Source organism: Mustela erminea, chromosome 20 (genome assembly GCF_009829155.1).
Source record: "Mustela erminea isolate mMusErm1 chromosome 20, mMusErm1.Pri, whole genome shotgun sequence".
Classification (NCBI taxonomy): Eukaryota; Metazoa; Chordata; class Mammalia; order Carnivora; family Mustelidae; genus Mustela; species Mustela erminea.
Window position 1 is genome coordinate 10129581 of NC_045633.1, and position 18045 is coordinate 10147625.

The 18045-nt window shown below is 44.2% G+C and overlaps 1 long non-coding RNA gene across 5 annotated transcripts in view; it reads left to right on the forward strand.

The window, feature by feature from the left end:
* LOC116580892 overlaps window positions 1-18045 on the forward strand; it is a 398948-nt gene that overhangs the window by 19079 nt on the left and 361824 nt on the right. For all 5 annotated transcript variants that reach the window (XR_004281828.1, XR_004281829.1, XR_004281825.1 and 2 more), the window contains one exon: window positions 14573-14656. This is a non-coding gene — a long non-coding RNA (uncharacterized LOC116580892). The remainder of the gene's footprint in view (window positions 1-14572; window positions 14657-18045) is intronic.

Sequence of the window (18045 nt, forward strand, 5' to 3'; positions counted from 1 at the left end):
GGTGGCAATGGCCGCGCCCACTGCAAAGGTCTATGGTGACATTTGAGATGAACGCCTGAAGTTCAAGACTAGCACACAGTAGGTCAGCCTCCTTCTTTCTGATCAGGGGCGCCTCCCCCTTGGAAAGATAAGAAATTGTTCCAGAGCGACAATAGCTACAATTTATAAAGCTTACTGTGTATTAAGTACTTTCCACCCATAACTTCATTTAACCCACAAAAATAGCTACTCTTATCATCACCTGTTCTGTAGGTGACAGAAGAAGGTTCAGGGAGCATCTAAATAATGTATACAAGGTCACATCTCTCACAGGTGTTTGTCCTGTGGGACCATGCTTTCCAAGACAGTGGCCACTGGCTACATGTGGCCACTGAGCGTGGCAAGTATGCCCTAGTGTGAAGAAAGGAGTGAATTTTAAATTTTATTTAACTTTAATTTACACTGAATTTAAAAATGGAAGCAGTGTAAAGTATTTTTTCTGTGAAAACAACTTGATTGTTTTAGCGGGATTCCATTTCACTTTAACTGTTGAAAATTTAATGTCCAAATTGAAACTGTTATAAAATGCCCATGGGCTTTAGAAGACCTAGTATATATAACAAAAGAATGTAAAACAGCTCATTAATAATTTTGTGAAAAGTTTATTTATTTGTTTATTTAAGTAATCTCTACACCCAACGTGGGGCTCGAACTCACAACCCCGAGATCAGAAGTCACAGGCTCTTCTGACCAAGCCAGCCAGGTGCCCCTCTTTTAATGATTTCTTAATATTGATTACATGTTGAGATGATAATATCCTGGATATAGTAAGCCAAATAAAACATTATTAAAATTAATTTTACCTTTTAACAAAACTTCATAAAAGTGGCCACTGCAAAATTTAGAACAAGTGTGTTTTAATGTGGTTTGCAATGTTATTCTATTGGACCAGCACTGAGCTGGAGTATGAACCCAGAAAGTCTGTGTCTGGGGTTCAGGATTTTGACCATTAAATGATATCTTCTGCCCCTTGAGTGCAGAGGTGTGTGAAGCGGTGTACCTGTTTGGAGAGTAAAGGCTGGAGCGACCCTGAGAATTCTCTAGAATTTCAGACGCCTCTTCCTCCAATATCTGGTATCACCTTCAAGACCTAGTTCTACCCAGAGTGGCCTTTTGGATGTAATGACTTCCCAGCAACATCAACTACCCAAGAGTTTCTATTGGACAGGAGGATAGCTTCCTTCATTCTCTTTCCTCTGTCCCATCATTCAACAAAGGCTATTGAATTTCTAATATGTGGCGGGCCCCGTGAACAAAAAACAGAAAACACCCCCTGTCCTCATGGAGTTGATAGTCTACTGGGGAATCCAAAAATAAAAAAGAAAAATATATAAAATTATAGGAACTTCGTGATGAATGCCAAGAAGAAACAAGGAAACCAGGAAGTGGGTGGGAGGTGTTGGGGACTGTATTAGTTTCTTATGGCTGCTGTAACAAATGACTAAAATGTAATGGCTTAAAACAATCCACACTTATTATCACACAATTTGGGGGTCTGAAGTCTAAAGTGGGTCTTCTCGGCTGCCTTCCTTTTGGCGGATCCAGGGGAGAATCCATTTCCTTGCCTTGTGCAGCTTGTAAAGGCTATTATACTCCTTGGTTCCTGGCCCTGCAACACTTTGACCTCTGCATCCTTGTCATATCTTCTTTTTTGACCCTGGCTGCTCTGCCTCCCTCTAAAAGTACCCTTGTGATGTGATCTGGCTCACCCAGACCATCTCCTCATCTCAAAATCCTTATTTAATCACATCTGCAACATTTGCAGACTCCCTTTTGCTATGAAAGATAACGTAGTTATAGGTTCCAGGATCAGGATGTGGACCTCTTTGAAGGAGAATGTTATTCTGTCTACCACAGGGGCTAAAATTTGAGATAAGGTGGCCAGGGAAGGATTCACTGAGATGACATATGAGTAAAGACCTGAGGGAGTAAGGGAGTATGCAGATACTTGGTGAAAGAGCCTTCTGGACAGGAAAATCATGTGCAAAGGTCCTGAGGTGGAAGTATGGCTAGTATGTTTGAAGATGAGCAGAGAAGCCAGCATGTCTGCAGCAAAGAGATCCAGCAGAATGGTAGGAACTGAGATCAGAGAGGTAATATGGAGTGGGCATAGGAGGGGAGAGCCAGATCACTAGATGACTTTAAGAAATATACCTTATAGGGGCACCTGGGTGGCTCAGTTGGTTAAGCACCTAAATCCTGATTTTGGCTCAGGTCATGATCTGAGGATCCTCGGATTCAAGGCCCCCAGGGGCTCTGTGCTCAGTAGGGAGTCTGCTTGAGATTCTCTCTCTCCCTCCTCTGCCTGCCCCCGCTGTGTACCTGCTCTCCCTCTCTCTCAGATAAATAAATAAGTCTTTGAAAAAAATGTATCTTATATTTTGAATGAGATGGGGCGACTTCAGAGGCTTCTTCTAAGTATATATTCAATAATTAACTGTGCAAAAAATCTAAAACCGAGAGAAAAGAGAAATGCAAAGCGGGGTATAAACATGTAAAAGGGAATAAGGAAATATAGAGGGATACAGCTGAGGGCAGGGACCAGCAGAAGCAAAGAATTAAGCCTTTAATGTATGAGGGGAAACGGGTTAATGTCTTTATTTTTCAGAGAATTCAAACAAATCAATAAGACAAGCCCTTAAAGTGGGTAGAAAAACAAGCAAAGGGGTGTGAAGAGACAACTGGAAAAAGATGAAAAGCAATTAGCTGGGCACATGGGGAAATGATCAGCCTAACCAGTAATCAAAGAAATGCAAATTAGAACCACAAACAGCTCCATTTCTACCTGTGAGGATTTTAAGGGCGATAATGCCGGCTTTGGCCAGCTTGGCTTGAGGTAGACTCAGGAACACTGGCTGGGGTGGGGGGTGGGGGGTGGGGTCAGACCCTTTGGAAAACACTTTGACACTGGCTTTCAAGACCTTAAACATGGGCATTCTCATCGGCCTAAGGAAACCAACTGGCTGGTAATCTAGCCCAAGGATAGAATTCTAAATCCAGAGAAAGCTTTGTTCGTGGCAGCCAAATAGTAGAGACAACCAGACTGTAAACAATAGATTAAATAGGCCACGGGGGTCATTCCTTTGATATTTTTGTCAAGTAATATTAATTAAATGCCAGCTGTGTGCCAGGAAATGTTCTGTGTGCCAGGAATACAGCCATGCACAAAACATCCCAGCTCCCTGACCTCATGGGATTCATTCTAGTGAAGGGGAAAGAACATAAAAAAGCAAAGACATGAACATGTTATATGATGAGGAACAAAGCAGGGTTATGTGGCAGGATGAAGATTTGTAGGGTGAATAACTAACTCCCAGTTTGCTGGGTGGGAGGGAGTTTCCCAGCAGATGGGATTTTCAGTTCATTCATTCATTCATTCATTTAATGTTTAAGTAGGCTCCATGCCTGGAGCATTCTTGGGGATGTTTGAGGGACTTAAAGAAGGTCAGGGTGTCTGAAGCATGGGGCCAGGGAAGAGAGCAGTAGGAGAGAGGCTGCAGAGAAGGAGGTAGGGGCTGGCCTCTGACCCTTGTAGGAAAGGGAAGGAGCTTTGGATTTTATTTTAACCCCGGTCAGGGAAATGAAATGGTATATCTTAGGATTTTAGAGAGATCCCTTTGGCGGTTGTGTAGGGAAGGGAATGTTGGTGGGTGTGGGATGGGGGGCAGGGTGGGCCTGAGGGAGGTTGTTGTAATCCAGGGCAGTGATCTGGAACTCAGGCGTGCATCAGAATCACCTGCAGGGCTTGTTAGGCTTGAATGCTGGCCCTGCCCCTGCAGACCGTGTTTCTAATAAGACGCTGAGGTTGCTGGTCCTGCCTCGCTCCCGAGGAGCTAACACGTGGAGGGGCAAAGAGCAAGGAGAGAGGCAATGTGAAGTCAAGTCTTTGTCTGGGATGTGTTTTTTGTTTTTATTTTTTAAAGATTTTGTTTATTTGACAGCAAGAGAGCATGAGGGAGTAAGCATGAGCAGGGGCAGCTGCAGAGGGAGAGGCAGAAGCAGACTCCCTGCCCAGCAGGGAGCCCCATGCTGGGCTCAATTCCAGGACCGGGGATCTCAACATGGCTGAAGGCAGACGCTTAACCACCTGAGCCACCCAGACGCTCCTGGGATGTGTTTTGAAGAGAAACTGTGAGTCCCATTTTGGTTCTCTTGTAACCTGATTCCTCCAAGGAGAACTTCTCGGTTTGCAACCAGTATGGCCCTCACGCCGTTCTGTCCCCTCCCTTTTATTTTAGTAACGAGAAAGCAGGCTTCATGGCACAGAGCTCTCAGTAGAGAACGCTACCTGAAATTTGATTTGGGAGGAGGTCTTTATCTGTATTTTTTCACGGTTGCCCACAACTTATGACAAATGATACTGGTTTTCGTTTTTTTTTTTTTTTTTTTTAAAGATTTTATTTGTTTATTTGACAGACAGAGATCACAAGTAGGCAGAGAGGCAGGCAGAGAGTGAGAGAGGGAAGCAGCCTCCCTGCTGAGCAGAGAGCCCGATGTGGGGCTCGATCTCAGGACCCTGGGATCATGACCTGAGCCGAAGGCAGCGGCTTAACCCACTGAGCCACCCAGGCGCCCCAGATACTGGTTTTCGTTTTACAGGAGTGTTGCAAAGCTTCCGTTTTCAGCACATGTGTTTAGGTTTTTTAGAAGTGAGAGTTGCTTTTTTATATATCTATGAATTAAGTAATCGTGTAGGTCAGACTCAGGCATGGTGTAACTATAGTTGGTGGCTCTTGAGGGACTGCAGTCAGGGAAATGCTGTCCGAAGCCTTTATTCCCTTTGGTCCCACAAGCTCAGCCCCCACCTTTTTTTTTTTTCCCCCACAAGCTCAGTCCTTGATGTCATTGGGCCCTTCCTAAACCCAGGAATTCCCCACCATCTCTAAGCCATAGTCTGGTAGTCCACTATACACTACCACCTCCCCTTTTCTGCTGTTCATGCCTTTATTTATTCAACCCACATTTACTGAGCACCTGCTAGTTTCTTGGTCCAAGTCTCAACCTCAGTTTGCAACATCCCCTGGAGAAGAATTTTTATGAGGGATTATGGCTCCTGGAAAGAACTTTCCCAACAATTTATGAAATAAAAATATAAAATGAACGTGTACATGTGTCCCTGATAAAGTTTCTGTCTAGTACTGGTGTATGTGCTTCTCTGGAGGGAGAGAAAGTAAGAGATGGGAATGGTATGCTGGGAATTACACTCCCCCTACTCCATTGTACAACCAAAGAGGGTGCTGCTCACGTGAATGTCACCTGTCATGTGTGTCCTACCGAGGAAAAAAAACTTTGGGAACAGGCATAGATTATAGCACATCATCAGAAGGTTTATTTTTAAGATTTTATTTATTTATTCAATAGAGAGTTTATGAGCTGGGGAGGGACAGAGGGAGAGGGACAAGTGATTCCTCACTGAGCAGGGAGCCCAGTGTAGGCTCTAATCCCAGTGAGATCATGACCTGAGCCAAAGGCAGATGATTAGCCAGCTGAGCCAGCCACATGCCCCATCAGAGGATTTTAAACAGAAGAGTGTAAAAGCGAAGAACCAGCTCCTAGTTTCTTTGATCTGTTCTATTATTTTTCTGGCTTCTGTTTCATTAATCTCTGCTCTAATCTTTATTATTTCTCCTCTCCTGCTTGGTTAGGTTTTCTTTGCTGTTCTTTCTCCAGCCCCTTTAGGTGTAAGGTTGGCTTTGTGCATTTGGGATTTTTCCAATTTTTTGAGAGAGGCTTGGATGGCAAGCTCCTTAGGACTGCCTTTGCAGTATCCCATAGGTTTTGGATCCATGTATTTTCATTCTTATTGGTTTCCACGAATTAAGTTCTTTTTTTTTTTTTTAAAGATTTTATTTATTTATTTGACAGACAGAGATCATAATTAGGCAGAGAGGCAGGCAGAGAGAGAGAGAGGAGGAAGCAGGCTTCTCGCTGAGCAGAGAGCCCAATTCGGGGCTCGATCCCAGGACCCTGGGATCTTGACCTGAGCCAAAGGCAGAAGCTTAACCTACTGAGCCACCCAGGTGCCCCTTGTTTAAGTTCTTTAATTTCCTGTTTGACCCAGTCATTCTTTAGCAGGATGCTATTTAACTTCCAAGTGTTTGAATTCCTTCCAAGTTTTTTGTTGTGATTCAGTTCCACTTGCAAGGATTGTGGTTTGATATCATGCAGGGAATAATCTCAGTCTTTTGGTATCAGTTGAGACTGGATTTTGACCCAGTCTGTGGTCTATTTTGGAGTAAGTTCCATGTGCCTTTGAGAAGAATAAGTATTCTGTTGTTTTAAGGTGGAATATTCTGTATGTATTATGCAAATAATGAATCATGAAACACTACATCAAAAACCAAGGAAGCACTGTATAGTGGCTAACATATCATAATTAAAAAAGTGAAAAAAAAAAAGATTGTAAAATCGGATTTGGTGTCAGAATTTGTTTTGGTAGCTGAGGGAATGGAAAAAAGACTGGGTAGAAGATTAGGAGTTCTCTTTGGGCTAGTTTTGTAAACTTCCTGGGCCTAAATGTCTCTTGGTTCAAGAAGGTAGATTATATTTTCTCCTGCAACATACAAGAATTCATAAAATAAAGTGACACCAAATCACGGGACTGTAGGTGGTTGGATTCTTACCAAATGGAGAGCATGTGTCTGAGAATGGTCTGAGCTGGGACATAGACTCGAGGCAGGTGTGGAGGACCTTGGGGGACACTCGAGGCTGGAGGCAGTTGCTCCCCCAAGCTGCTGATATGGAGGGGGGAGGAGGGGACATGTGACTGCTGGGCAGATGTACTCTGGCCAGAGCAGTCAAAGAATCTTGTTAAGGATGACCCCATAGTTAAGGCTGTAAGGACACTCCCACCAGGCTGATGTCAGATCAAGCTCTGCTGGGTGGAGTGGCTGCAGGGATTTATTTAGTGATGATTAATAAGGTGAATTTCACCTCGATTCACAAGGGTGCAATTAAACATGTAAATGCTTTCACAAAGTTAAAAGTTCATACACATATAACAGTTCTGTCTACGGATCAAATGTGGTGATGGTAGACATAGAAATGCTTCATGAGCTCTGGAGCCCTGCATTACAGCTCCAGCTTGCTGATGCCTCTCTGTGGGTAGGCTGGGTGCCCCACCCCCAGACTCTCAGTCCAGTGCTCGCTCTTGTACCACATGGCCTTGTTTCCCACCAGCCCTGGGGAAGGGGCTGACTCTCCCGCAAGATTATGAGAAAAGACCATCGCAGACATGTCCCTTTTCCTCACCTGTGCTTCCTTCCTGGAGCTCTGGGTAGCCAGCACTCTTTCCTGGTCAATGTGGCAGCTGTTAGGAATCCAGGCATGAGTATCATACCTGGTTCTGGAGCCTGAAGCTCTCCCTCTTGCCCCCGGATCACTTTTGGGTCCAGACTTCTAGCTGCTCCGAACCAAGGAGTTTGAGAAAATTGGAGCCCTTGGCAAAGAAGGGTGTGATATCATGGCTCAGAATGCTGGCTGTGGCATCGGGGTGACCGGGTTCAAATCCTGGCTCTGTTACTTGCTAGTTGTGGGATCTTGGGAAAGCCCCTGTGTCGGTCTGCGTTCTCCAAGAGGCAGACGTCGTTCTGGGAAGCAGTGTGCAAGGACTCGATCCGGTGAAACACTTTGTCAAAGAAGTCCCGAGTCTGACTCTGAGCGAAAGAGAGAAGGTTGGGGACAGCACGTCTGGGCAGTGCAGCCTCAAAAAGGTTGAGGGGTCCCGCGTCAGAGGAGTCTTGTGTTTTCTAGGACTGCCCCTGCCTTAGTTTCCCTGCTGCCCTCTGTCCCTGATGGATTTCAGGTCTAGAGGTGCACTGTCATGGTTCCTGTACCCCCAAACTCTCACAAGACTGGCTATGATCAGATGACACAAGGCATAACAGGTACTTTATAGGGGATTCTGGCATAGAGTGAGCACTTGACACATTGTAGCTCTTTTTACCCAAATTCTCTTTTGATGTCAACAAGTTCCCTTTTTCTTTTGTTACCCAGCATTCTCCAGATCAGAGGCTGCCATTCAGATTCGCTGTGAGTGAGTGGGCCAGGTCTCACACCTTAGGGAGTGGTGGGGACTGTGATAATGAAGGAGCACATGCCCCACTTAAAACATTTTGAAAAATAGGGGCGCCTGGGTGGCTCAGTGGGTTAAAGCCTCTGCCTTTGGCTCAGGTCATGATCTCAGGGTCCTGGGATTGGGCCCCACATCAGGCTCTCTGCTCAGCAGGGAGTCTACTTCCCTTCCTCTCTCTCTGCCTGCCTCTCTGCTTACTTGTGATCTCTGTCAAATAAATAAATAAAATCTTAAAAAAAAATTTTGAAAAATAACCCGATCCAGCCAAAGCAGACACATCTGTGGGCTGAATCTGGTTTCTGGCCCTCCAGTCTGGAACCTTTACCTTATATGCACAGCGTTGTTTATAACAATTTCTGAGATTCTGGGTTTGCAAAAGCCAGGAGGTCACTTTAATTAAAAGAAAACAAAAATAGTTGGTCCCCTCCCCCACCCCGCCATTGCTGACTAATTTACAGTGTATTTGACCAAATAGAGAGATCTGACTGTTGATTGCACTTTTCTACAGGGCGTCATTGTTGGCTTGTCTGAGAGATTTAGAATATGGATGTGGGATGTGAATGGTCTGCGCTGGGGTCTTGACGCTCCCAGTTTCTGGCTATGGGATCTTGGGCACGTTGTACCATCTTTCTGTAGCTCAGTCTGTCTACCTGTAAAATGGGGATGATTATGATACTCCCCCACGGGGTTTCTATGTGGACTTAGTACGTGGAAGCTTAGAGCAGTGCCCGGACCAAGTAAGGATGAAGAAATGTTGACATTATCCTGGGGTTGGGTGAGGGAAAGAGAACATGGGTTTTCTTCATCATTTTATTTCACATAAGCCTAAAACCTAAGGGTCGGGATAACACCCAAATAGGAACGAGTTTCTCCTACTCTGGTGATATAATCATATATAATAATGTCACTTACATAAGCTTCTCTGCCTCCCTGGTAAAGCCACCCACACTCTGCTCTACTTCACGCCGTGAAGGAAGTTTTCTCCCACAGGGAGGGAGACACCCAGCTCCATACTAATTATCACTGGAAAGCCGGGACCAATGGGGGTTGCTGGCAATGGTGGGTTTGTCAGTGATTTGGGGGACAAAGGCTTGAGAAGCAGTGAGTCAGGCGTGGAGACCTCAGAGGAACCGGTGGGATCACAGAGCCAGAGGCAAACCGCGGCCTTCCCCAGATGGGGTGGGCTCAGCCAGCAGCCCTCTACAGATAAACGCTGATCTGCCCGTTCCTTTCTTGGTTCTTTCAGATCTGAAACGTGTTGTGCATGTGACGCATGCTCGTTGTGGAAAAGTGTAGAAAATAGAGGGGAACAAAATAGAAGTGTTAAAGACAGAACTTGTTTAGCTGTAAGTGTGAGAAATCAATCTCAAACTGGTGCAGGTGATTCAAGAGAACATATTGGTCCCTAGGACAGGGATGTTCCAGGAATGAGTCAGGCAGGGCTCTCTCTCCAGGGCTCAGAAAACACGGAAAGGATGCTCTCTTGCTCTCTCTGGTCGTTTCTCCATGCAGAAGAGGTCTAAAAGTAAACACGAGTAACCCCAGACTAACTTCTAGTGTTTGAACCACCCTATTACAAAGGAGAGTCTCGCTGATGGATGCAATTAGTTGGGTGTGTATCACGTGCATTCTTGAGCCAATCCCCGGGGCTCCAAATAAATGGTCTGGTTGGACAGGTTAGTAAGCCATTGCCCTGAGGAGGTGGAACCTCGGCAAGTCTCCCTTGCAATACAGGGAATAGGTTTCCCACAGAAAGGAGAGTTTCTGTTCCAGAAGGTAGAGGAAAAGGGGATGAGTTGATGACAACAATGGGAGTCACTGTAAGAAGCAAGTACACATTTCTTTCTTTCTTTCTTTTTTTGATTTTATTTATTTGAGGGAGAGAGAAAATGTGCATGAGTGGGGGGAGGGGCAGAGGGAGAGAGAGAAGCAAACTCCCCACTGAGCAGGGATCCCGACTCAGGGCTCAACTCCAGGACTCTGACGTCATGACCAGAGCCGAAGGTAGATGCTTAACCCACTGAGCCACCCAGGTGCCCCAGCAAGTACAAATTTCTAATACTCCCACCAGAAATAAAGGCTGCTAACTTTTTTTTTTTTTAATATTTTATTTATTTATTTTTCAGAGATAGAATGGCAGGCAGAGAGAGAAGCAGACTCCCCGCTGAGCAGGGAGCCCGATGCGGGGCTCGATCCCAGGACCCTGGGATCATGACCTGAGCCAAAGGCAGAGGCTTAACCCACTGAGCCACCCAGGCACTCTAGGACTGCTAACTTCTTTATATGTAGATCCTTCCAGAGTTCCCTACTTACTTTCTTATGTGTCTATCCTTAAAAGTGTATATTAGACATATAGAACATTGGAATATTCTATGTAAACTTTTATAAACTGATTTTGACTGCCTCCTTCAAAAATATCAGAATGCAAAAAATATCAAAATGCAAAGGGTTTATTTTCTGGTCAGAAAATTAAAGAATATAGAGAAGCCAAAATGAAATATAATTTATGACTGGTGGCAGCTGGCAGTAGGACTTTGAAGACAAGTTAAGGGGCGCCTGGGTGGCTCAGTGGGTTAAGCCTCTGTCTTTGATTCAGGTCATGATCTCAGGATCCTGGGATTGAGCCCCGCATCAGACTCTCTGCACAGCGGGGAGCCTGCTTCCCCATCTCTCTCTGCCTGCCTCTCTGACCACTCGTGATCTCTTTCTCTATCAAATAAATAAATAAAATCTTAAAAAAAAAAAAAAGAAAGCAAGTTAAAGACAAGTTTGAAATACAGGAACTCGTTACGGCTCCTCTCAGGACAGCCTATAGTCCTTCTTTGTAGTGCTTTCCACATTTATAATTATTCATTAATGACTTACAGTGGCTTATGTAAAATTATTCCACTATGAAATATTTCAGGTACACACAGAAAAACCATAGACTGAAACAGTGAGCAACCACTTACACATCGTTCATTTGAGAATCATAACAGGGGCGCCTGAGTGGCTCAGTGGGTTAAGCACCGACTCTTGACTTTGGCTCAGGTCATGCTCTCAGGGCGGTAAGATCAAGCCCCATATGGGGCTCTGCACTGGACATGGAGCTTGCTTGGGGTTCTCTCCCTTCCCCTCTCTCTGCCCCACTAACCTCACAAGCGTGCTTTCTCTCCATAAAACAATAAGAAATGTAACATAACAAATACAGTCCCAGCCCACTGGACCCATCTCACTTTTGTGCCCCTTCCTCTGTCCCTCCCTTTCCAGCGATGACATCTATCCTACAGTTGTGTTTTTTATTCCATACACATTTAAAGAGATTTTTAAAGTTTATATTATTTTTAGTAACCTCTGCACTCAGTCAAGGTGGGGCTCAAATTCATGACCTGCGATCAAGAATCACATGTTCCACTGACCGAGCCAACCAGGCACCCCTCCATGCAGATTTCTGTACTTTGATTGTGTGTGTGTGTGTGTGTGTGTATGTATATACATATTCTGTTACCAACATACCATGTTGTGTTGCGTATTTTAAAACTTCTGTAGAGCCCTGCTGTACGTATCATTTCATGACTTAGCCTTTTTTTACTAACAGTTTTTCCAATTTATGAAAATTGTGTTTTGCTTATTATTTCCCTGCTACTATTTGTGTTAATTTGTTATGATCACATTCTACTGTATAACCATATAATGATTTATTTATCCATTCTCCTGTAAGTGGGCATTCAGGTTGTTTCTGTTTTTCTTCTTCTTCTAAAATTTTAAGTCGGCTCCACATCCAATGGGGGCTTGAACTCATGACCCTGAGATCAAGAGTCACTTGCTCTACTGCCTGAACCAGCCAGGCACCCCTCTGTCCTGAGCATTACTCCTTGTGATAACTGATGGAGCTTCTCCAGGCCCACAGTATACACTCAGGAATGGAACTGCTGGCCTATAGAATGTGCATGTCTCCAACTTGACCAGATTTCACCAAACTGCTCTGCAGAACAGTTGAACAGTCTACATTCTTACCAGCCTTCTATGAGACTTTCTGTTTCTCCAGCACTTGCTTCTGTTAGATTTTCCATCTTTGATGTGTGCAGACTGTAGGTCCTCTGTCCCCATTGTTCAGTCCTGGAGAGCTGGGATAATGTCTCGTTCACCGTAGTTTTACTGGCACTCGGCATGGCTCCAGATGCTCAGTATTTGGGGTTGCCTGTGCAATTGAGTTTTTTGGTTTCTCCCATTTGCTGGAGAGGACCCCCCATTCTCCAGGGAGCCTGCTTCCTTCTACCCCTCTCACTTGAAGATCGGAGACCTCTTGTGCACGAAACAGAGAGGACAGTCTGGCTACCCTGCTTGCCTTTCATTTGAGCGTGGGTTCTCAAAACCCTATGCACGTGCGTCAGAATCACCCGGAGGGCTTGTGGGAACACAGATGGTGCCCAGCTTTCTGTGCTGGAGGTACAGGGTGCCCCAAGAATTCACATTTCTGGTGAGTTCCTAGATGGCATTGATGGTGCTGGTTTGGGATGCACTCTTTGAGAACCATTTTATTGGAGAAACATCCAATCCAGGTGTTCTGGGTATGTTCTATGAGGAATGTCCTTAAAGAGACCAAACGCAAAGCCTCAAACATCATTCTCCAAGTGGATCGCAGAAAGAATAAAAGTCCCATTCAGCTCCACTCGGTAGGAATAGGGAAAGGAGAAGCCTGAATTCTGGGTCCGTAGAATGTTCAAGACAGGTGGCAGTCCTTTAGTAAGAATGTATAGGGCAACCCCTGGTGTGTTTTCCCATCTTCCATAAGATTTCAAGCCAGGATCTTTTTTTCTACCAATACTCTGGAGACCGTCCTGATCTTCTCTTTTCCTCCTCCTCCCCTTCTTTCTTCTACAGGTTCATCACACATTTATTTGATTCAAGTGTAGACTTGATCCTCACAATACCACAGTAAAGACAGCTGCCCTTTACGAAGGGCGTGGGTATAAGTGCTTTATAATCTCACCTAATCAGCATCATCATATCTAATCATCTCTTAGGTTTCTCCAACACCAGTGTCGTGTTCTTTATGACTTCTATGCCTTATATTTCTGGGAGTGCTGGTTCATTCATTCATTCCTTCATTCATACCTTCACCAAAGATTTACTGAGCACCTGCTATGCGCAAGGCACTCTGCTGCCAATGTGGGCAAACCAGACAGACGAAATCCTTATTATAATGCTTACAATCTCTTATTATTCCCGTCTCTGAAAAGAGGTGATCCTATTCCTCACTCACGGTTGCTGTAGGGATTAGGGAAATGTGTGCCTGGCACATACGAAGTGATTGGTAAACGTGGGCTCCTGACCTTTACCCCCAAGAGCTGGTAGCTTTCTGTTCACGTCTGTGGGGGCAGAACTGTTGGAACCAATTCTGAGAGATTGACTGTGTTTTTCTAGAAGGGCACATTGTACTGTTTTATAAAGACTTTATTTACTTATTTAGAGAGAGGGGAAGTGGGGGGAGGGGCAGAGGGAGCAGGAGAGAGAGAATCTCAAGCAGACTCTGCTGAGCCAGGAACCCTATCCCCCTGAGGTCATGACCTGAGCTGAAACCAACAGTCAGACAACCGACTGAGCCACCTGCACTGTTTTATTTTATTTTATTTAAAAAAAAATTTTTTTTATTTATTTGACAGAGATCACAAGTAGGCAGAGAGGCAGGCAGAGAGAGAGAGGAAGGGAAGCAGGCTCCCCGATGTGGGCAGAGAGCCCTACGTGGGGCTTGATCCCAGGACCCTGGGATCATGACCTGAACCAAAGGCAGAGGCTTTAACCCACTGAGCCACCCAGGTGCCCCAACCTGCACTGTTTTAAAAATTCATGCAGCCTACACCCTATTAACTCCCCAGAGCAAATGCTTGTTTTCTTGGTCTCTGTGGGCAAGACTCAGGCTCTAGCTCCCCTCTGCCTCCTGTCCCTCTCATCTTCCTCCCATTCCAGCCAGGATCTCAGACTACACCTGAGTTTCGACAGACCAATGCTTTGGGAGAGCTTTGTGCAATTTTGAGAGATGAAAAATGGAGGAATGTGGGCTCCCAGGCAACCGGTGTGATGGAGAATAGAGGAAAAAGATAAGAGAAATGTGCAGCTTAGAAGGATGTTTGCACAGGCAACGAGAGAAAAATAAGTAACAAATGTCTACTTAGAGGTATTTTCCTTCAAGCATCTGGAGCTTTTGAAGAACTAGGATAGGAGAAATCTACATTTTAGGAATCCAGGCTGCTGTTTATGTAATTTCCACCTTCGGGGACTTCAGCTCTGTCTCCGCTGTTAGTCATTTCTTTGTCAGGCTGAGTTTTAGTGATTTTCGTTCCCTACCCCATCCAGGAAGAGGGGTTAAGGGTACAAGATAATTGATGCACTGAAGCCCGAATTGGAGGTCTCTCTCACTATGGATGAGAGAGTTCAGAAGGGAAATATCACGTGAACATTGTACATTTCTTTCCGCAGGCCTGGCAGAAGCTACACCTGGATTCCCACTGCTGAACCCATGTAACTGGCATTTGGACTTTTCTACCCAGTTACCCCCTTACGGTGAGTGAAGCACTTGGGGGTCATTCCTTCTCAACCTTGCGAACTTGGCAAGGTCCCTGATCTAGCACACCTTCTTTTTTTTTTTTTTTGATCTGTGGAAAGATAACCATGACAAAATACATACCCTGAGATGGTTTCAGTGGGGAGCGTTAAGTGAGATACAATTTAGAAACTCTCATCGTAGTATCTGGAACATGTTCACAGTCTATGAATAAGAGCCAAAATTTCTTACTGTCCGAACTTTTCTCATGGGAAGGTCTGAAGCTTACCCTGCAGTATAGGGAAGGTGGAATTCTCTGGGCCTGGCTCCAGCCTTTGTCCTGCCACCTCTGACACACTGGGAACTCATTTCCCTTTCTGAGACCGTTTTGTTCCAGTTTGGCTGGGTGGGGAAACGAGGGGGAAGGTTGGGGGCTTTTAAGGCCCAAGGAAACAATAAAGAATAGCCTGTATATAATGTACTATTGTACATTACTATATACTATTGTGTATAATGTACTATGTAATATATACTATCTTACATATTTTATGTGTGCTGTCTAATACATAAATATATAAGAAACTCTCAACTACACTGTATTATATGTAGCACATTATATAGAATATATACACTGCTTAGTAGATATAATATATACTACATGGTATATAGTATGTCGCAAATTACATATATAAAATAGAAAATGTGTATAAAATGTATATAAATATATAAAATGTATATAAAATATAATGTAGCATGTTACATATTATACATTATATATTATATATAATATACACTATAGATATAAGCACTAGTACATATGATACACACTCTGTCATGTATACCATGTAACAGGAACAGCACACACATATATACTATATATTGTTTATATTCTATAATATATACTACATGTAATGTATATATTATAATTCTATAATATATACTACATTATAATTCTATTATATATTATAATTATAATATATACTACATGTAATGTAGTATATATTATAATTCTATAATATATACTACATTATAATTCTATTATATATTATAATTATAATTCTATATACTACATGTAATGTAGTATATTACATGTAGTATATATTATATGATATATATACACCATATAATGCTATAATAAGGTACAATATACTATATTCAACATAATGTCTTGTTAGTATATGTCATATACTATATATTATATAGATTTATATAATATAGATTCCACACTATTGTATTATATACTACATAATATATGTACTTTATATCATATGGTAGACTGTACTGTAGTTAAGTGATGTTTATATAGTACACCATATTCACAATACATGCTTTTTACTCTGTAATACACCATGTATAATCTCATGAAAATGAAAGTTTCTTGTGAACGGAAAAGCCATAATTAATAGGAGATGCTATTAGTCACACAAAGATGTAAATGAGTGCTATGGTTTATTTTATTTTTATTTTTTATTATTTTTAAAAGATTTTATTTATTTACTAGAGAGAGAGATCACAAGTAGGCAGAGAGGCAGGCAGAGAGAGAGGGGGAAGCAGACTCCCCGCTGAGCAGAGAGCCCGATGCAGGGCTCGATCCCAGGACCCTGAGATCATGACCTGAGCAGAAGGCAGCCGCTTAACCAACTGAGCCACCCAGGCACCCCTATCTTATTTTTATTTACTTATATTTTTTCAATGACCGGCATAGTTTGAAGCATGACCTAGACTCTTTTTTTTTTTTTTAAGATTTTATTTATTTATTTGACAGAGAGAGAAATCGCAGTAGGCAGAGAGGCGGGCAGAGAGAGAGGGAAAGCAGGCTCCCCGCTGAGCAGAGAGCCCGATGTGGGACTTGATCCCAGGACCCTGAGATCATGACCTGAGCTGAAGGCAGAGGCTTAACCCACTGAGCCACCCAGGCGCCCAAGCATGACCTAGACTCTTAATACTTTACATTTCACCACTCGCCCCCAACTCCCTCCACCCCAGACGTTTCTCGTGTCTTCTCTTGAGGCCCCATCCCCCCCCCCAGGGTACTCGCCAAAGAGCCGGGGGTCGCATTGCTCCTCTTCCCCTTCCTCCCGCTCCTGCACTCTGCCATCCAGTCCCCCGGTAGCCCCGTTGGTTCTGTCTGTTCTACCGCTAAGGTGGGACCCACATCCGCCCCACTGTTGCCCAGGTCCAGCCCCGTCGTCATCTGCGGAGACAGCCCTAGGAGCCCCTTAGCTGTTCTCCCGGCTCCCTGCCTTGCCTCTTCATAAGCCGCCCTTCCCGCAGTAGCCTCCGCGGTCTTCTAAGGGAGTAAATCCGATCATGTCACTTCTTAGCTGAAAAATCTGGATGGGCTTTCCCGTCATGTTTAGGATAAAACCCAAACTCTTTGCCTTGGCCTGGGGGGCCCTGTTGCCACTGGCTTCTGACATCTGACTTTGTCTGAGATTACTCCCCTACCCACTTGACTTGCTCCACTCCCACATGTTGGTGACTGTTCAGCTCTAAGAATGTCATACCCGATGTGCCTCAGGGCTTTTGCACCTGCTGTTCCCATGACCTGCAACGCCCTTTCCTCAGATATCCACATGGCCCCCTCCTTCACTTTGCTCAGGACTTTACTCAGATGTCACTTTATCAGGGAGGACTTTCCTGACCACCCTGCAGCGTATTGTGTCTGTCCCCTCACTGTGTACTGTCTGTCTGTCTCTCTCCCATTGAAATCTATAGAGCAGCTACACCTTCATAGCAGATACACATCTGTATAGGAAACTCTCAACTGTTCTGCATTTTATGTAGCGCATTATGTAGACTATGAACTCTGTTTAGTATATGTGATATACACTACATAATATATGGCATCTGGATATATTATATGTATACTTTCTAGTGTGTATGTGTGTTATCTAGTGTAGATATCTCGTACATCCTACATCCTCCCCAGGAGAGAAGGGCTCCATAACACCACTGTGTGAGACTCAGTCTTTTCATAATAAAGGGTTTAAGTGGTGAGAAGTCCCATAGCTGTAGTTTATGGAGAATTACCATGTGCCAGGCATGTGCCGAGCTTGCTTGCTTGCTTGCTTGCTTGCTTTTTAATGCTATCTTACGTAACCCTCACCATCATAGCAATGACTTGAAGGGGGTATTACTTCAGGAGGGGAAGTCAGCTCAGAATCCGTGTTATCGCTGTCGGCAATAATACGAGTAAGGGTCCTTAACTGAGTGAGTTCAAGTACAACAGGTGGCCTGTTCTGAAGCTATTTCATATTGTATGTGAACACAAGGCACTTGGTTCCAAGACTGAATTGAACGGTGGGCAGTTGGACAGTCTGGAAGGGGAGACGCCCCGTTGCTCATTCCCAGAAGAGTCCTTATCCCGGGTCAACGTGGCAGCCCCAGGATTTATTAGGGAAGGCAG